Here is a 4,246-nt window from a genome sequence, read left to right on the forward strand (position 1 = left end):
GCTCATTCGCCCCGCAAACTCGGCCTTTGCGACAGGTCGATGTCGCAGAGCATTGTGGGTAGCGAGGAGCGGCTCCCGGAAGCGGAGCTGCTCGTGCGCGTCCCCTGCGTCCGACTCTGAGGGGGCAGGGACAGGACGTGGGAAAATGACTACTCGTCACACGTGATGTCTCTCACCCGGCGAGCCCTTTCTAGATGGCAACAGGGCTGAGGATGAATTTGGGCGAGCTGGTTGAATCAACGCCTCTGTGTTCCCTCACTCCTCTTTGGCTTAGGATAGAGCGACTATAGTCCATTGTCGACTCAGGTGGAGACTTTTCCTGCCGGCCCAGTTAATGGTCCCCTATACCTTCCCCATCGTAAGTGACTACTAAGCAGCCGCAGCGACTAGGGGTTGCTCCGTGACCCCATTACTCAGTTACCTTCTTGTTCTCTGGCGAGGCAGCATCCGAATGGCCCGTGAGTGCAGTGTGCTTCAGATTCCTTCGAAAGATTATGAAAAAAAAAAAAAAAAACGGAAAAAGTTAACTTTCATTTGAAGGGTCCCTTTCATTTGAAGAGCGACTGAGATGGTGTTCTAGAGAAGGAGGCACTTGAACTCCTTAGAAGTACTGTATTAAGTTATTTTGAGACTTTAGGAGAGTGCCTAGGTGATTCCTAAAAATTCCTTTATAATGTGAAAGTAACCAAACTTAGTCTGAGCTTGTGTTTGGTAACTCCAGAAATTGCTTGGCACATTACACTCACAATTTCATTTAGTTATCACAACAATTAGGTGGGAGTTGTTACCGTTTTAGTTTTCTAGATGAAGCAGAGAAAGGAAGAAAGATGCCCAAGGTTATATTAAGGAACGAGCCAGAAATTCTATTCTTGGCAATCTGGCTTCAGCCTACATATATGTAATGTTACCTAACACTATAAACTTAGATCCTGTTTGAAAAGGTACTTGAATGATGAATGCCCCCCCTGATATTTGTACAAACCAAAATACTATCTTTTAAAAATGTATAATGCTTGGCTGTTTTTTTTTTTAAAATTGATTATTGTGTAAACTATTTCAGTTAAAAAGCGTTGTGGAACCAGGGGTCATCTTTATAGATAAAAGCTTTTATCTTTTTCATTAAATTGCCGAGGGAGAAAATGATAAGCCCTGATACTTAGTCAAATTGATTATTTGCTTAGTCATTTTCTACGTAAGGTAATGTCAAGAAACCCCAAGTATGTTTGTGGTTGTGTGTAGAAGAAATGTGATAGCTACTAAAAAGAATTGTGTGGAGAATGGTAGTTGTGGGTAGACACTTTCTGTCATTTGGGCTCCTGTTGCAGGTTAATGGGCTCCTCCCTCTTTAACGTATTTTCATCTTTGTTTATTTTTTGTAATTGTTGTAGTTCTTGTCAGAGGATGGAGGGATGCAGCCAGCTCCCTTTTTACTCAGTGTTATAATCTCTTTGATTATTTGGGGATCCTCTCCTTTGAGACTTTGTTTGCTTATGGAATGTAGTTGTCTTAACTTCCTACTTTTAGTGCTCCAAGGATACTCTTAGGGCCTTTGATTTTGAGTAATTTTACAGATAATTATTATTATGAGGCAAATGAATTATAAGTAACAAATATGGGGAAGCTACAAAGAATCTAGAATCTCATAATGTTATGATAATGGCTCCAGTTTCATGGTTCCTAACTTTCTCTGCCTCCTTCTGCCTTTTGCTTTTTTTTTCCTCTGACGTGTAACACAGATAGAAAACAAAGATCCTTTCTTGCCTCAGGTGGAAAATACACATTTCTGAATATATTCCATGCTCTCATAGCACTCTCCCTCATCCATTAATTTCTTCATACATTCAAGAAATTATGAAGTCCAACTCATTGAATTCACTAGAATGAGTTGGACTTCATTATTTCTAAACTATATAAAGGGTAAATGGTTTGAAATAGGGTAAATGGTTTTTCATGGTCTCAAATAGCAAATGGAATAGGGCTGGGAATTTTATGTTTTCTACTGCTATTTTTTTGACCTTAAAATTCGAATGTAACTTTCACAAAACAATGCTTAGAAGGCATAGTCCAAAGATTACAATTCAAATACCCAAGAGAGCAGGGCTGTAAAATTGAGCGTCAGGATGAGTGAAACACATTAGGAAGTCGTGGGAACCCAGCATAAAAGAACTAAAAGAAAAACTGCCAAACCTGACTGCTTTGATTTGGTATACAGGCTGTGAATTTACTGCCTTGGATATGGCCATTTGCATAATTTTACATCTATTGGAATGTATCAAATGTAGTAGATTGAGAAGTAGATTTTGTACTGAATAGAAATTATTGTTTGCTATCCAGCATTCTAATGTCCTTCTGTGTAGGAAGGATATTTATATTAAAATATAGTAATTATGTAAAAATATAGGAATTACATGTTATATTAAAATTTCTACTTTAAATGCAAAACAGCAATTTTCTCCCTTTTTCTTATTCACAGAGCCAGATCCTAGATACATAGTTTAAGATTGAGCAGGTAAATTCTCCCTGCTATCTCCCCACTATGCCTTGGGCTTTTAATCTCAAGAAAACAAGACAAAGACTTGAGAAGAGTGTAGGAGTTTTTCAGGGCATTAGAATACATGTATGGTGTTACCAGTCTAGTGGCAGCAGGCCAGTGTGGCAAGATCCATACTATTCCTTATTTCTTTGCTTGTATTTCTTGCTTCTTTTATTTTCCAAGCTTGATTTTCCAGGCCTCCTATAGACTCTGTGAGCAATATTTCCATCAACACATTTGCTAAAGTTGATATTTGTTGTTTGCAACCAAGAGCTCCACATTGTATCCCCTGGAATTCATATGTGGAAGTCCTAATGCCTACTACCTCATAATGTGATTGTAGTTGGAGATGGGGCTTTTCAAAGGGTGTTAAAGTAAAATGAGACCCTTTGGGTGGGCCTTAATCCAATCTGCCAGTGTCCTTTATAATAAGAGGACATACAAAGAGACTCTAGGCACATACGTTCACAGAGGAAAGACACACCACATGAAGACATAGGTAGAAGGTGGCCATCTGCAAGCCAAGAGAGAAGCCTCAGAAGAAACCAAATCTGCTGACACCTTGATCTCAGATTTCTAGCCCCCAGAACTATGAGAAAATAAATTTCTGTTTTTTAAGTCACCCAGTCTGTGATACTTTGGTATTGCAGCCCGAGCAAACTAAGACAGACTCTGATTGATAACAGACCAAACTATGCTGTGGTTAGTGGACAGAGGCAAGGCCACTAATTTATCTAAGTAAATTTTTGTCATAAAGACAGGACTAATTTGGCCATATAAATTGCTGATTTGTTTTATGGGTTGAGGCAGTACATTTTAGGGAATATTTGGATTTATATAGTGAATGCTTCAAAATTTTGACATGTAGCAGTCTTAAGACTTTTTTTTTTCCCTCGGAAGTAATATATTACAAAAGGTTTGCCAATGTTTCAGCAGAGCATATAAAATGTCTTTTACCTTGTCAGTTTCAATTTCAATACTGTAAACTTTCACTTCAGCCTACACTGACACAAAATTTTCTTAAGTGGGTGACTTAAGTGGGTGACTTCTCTGTTTCTACTTGAAATATTTCTTGGTGCCATTATGATAATAGTTATTATGGCATTTGTCAAGAAACCAAGATGTACGATTTCCAAATATTTTTTTACCTCATTGATGCTAAAATCATTCCCATGATTTAAATCAACCATGTCATTTCCCTAGTTATAGTTTTCTAATGGCTTCCCATGTCTTTCTAAATGCAATATAAGGGATTCCACATCTTCCTCAGCTTGTAACATCTGCTTTTTATCTTCTGTTATTTCAGTTCTTACTCCTCATTTTAGGCCAGCTTTTCCTATTTCCCACTTCCATATTCCCTCACTACTCTTATGTACCTTAGAACTTTTCATAGTCATATGTATATACTTTTCCCACTCTCCCGCTCAAAAATCTACCTACCTTCCATCTAGGTATCATAAGGATCCTCTTTCAAATTATTTCCTTCCTACTTCACTATCCTATTTCAAGGCCACATATTTACTTGGACTATTGCAAGTGCTTCTTGTTTCTCTTGATCTAATTTCTTCACAATGCATTACTCCAAAAGTAAATTCTCTGTTGTATGAATTTGCTAGTGTCACCCCATTTTATAATTTCTTTGAAATTATAAATTTCATAGACATATACAGGTTTAAGTTTGCATTGATGATTCTTCCATAGCTGTAATAGTTA

The 4,246-nt window shown here is 37.8% G+C and overlaps 1 long non-coding RNA gene across 1 annotated transcript; it reads right to left on the reverse strand.

Moving 5' to 3' along the window:
- Positions 1-420: 420 nt before the first annotated feature.
- Positions 421-2,762, reverse strand: LOC144576788 (uncharacterized). Its single transcript, XR_013519307.1, has 2 exons — positions 2,630-2,762; positions 421-482 (listed from the first exon to the last, which is right to left on the reverse strand). It is a non-coding gene; the product is annotated as an uncharacterized LOC144576788 (long non-coding RNA).
- Positions 2,763-4,246: the final 1,484 nt, after the last annotated feature.

The sequence above is a fragment of the Callithrix jacchus genome, chromosome 6, assembly GCF_049354715.1.
Source record: "Callithrix jacchus isolate 240 chromosome 6, calJac240_pri, whole genome shotgun sequence".
NCBI classification, from domain to species: Eukaryota; Metazoa; Chordata; class Mammalia; order Primates; family Cebidae; genus Callithrix; species Callithrix jacchus.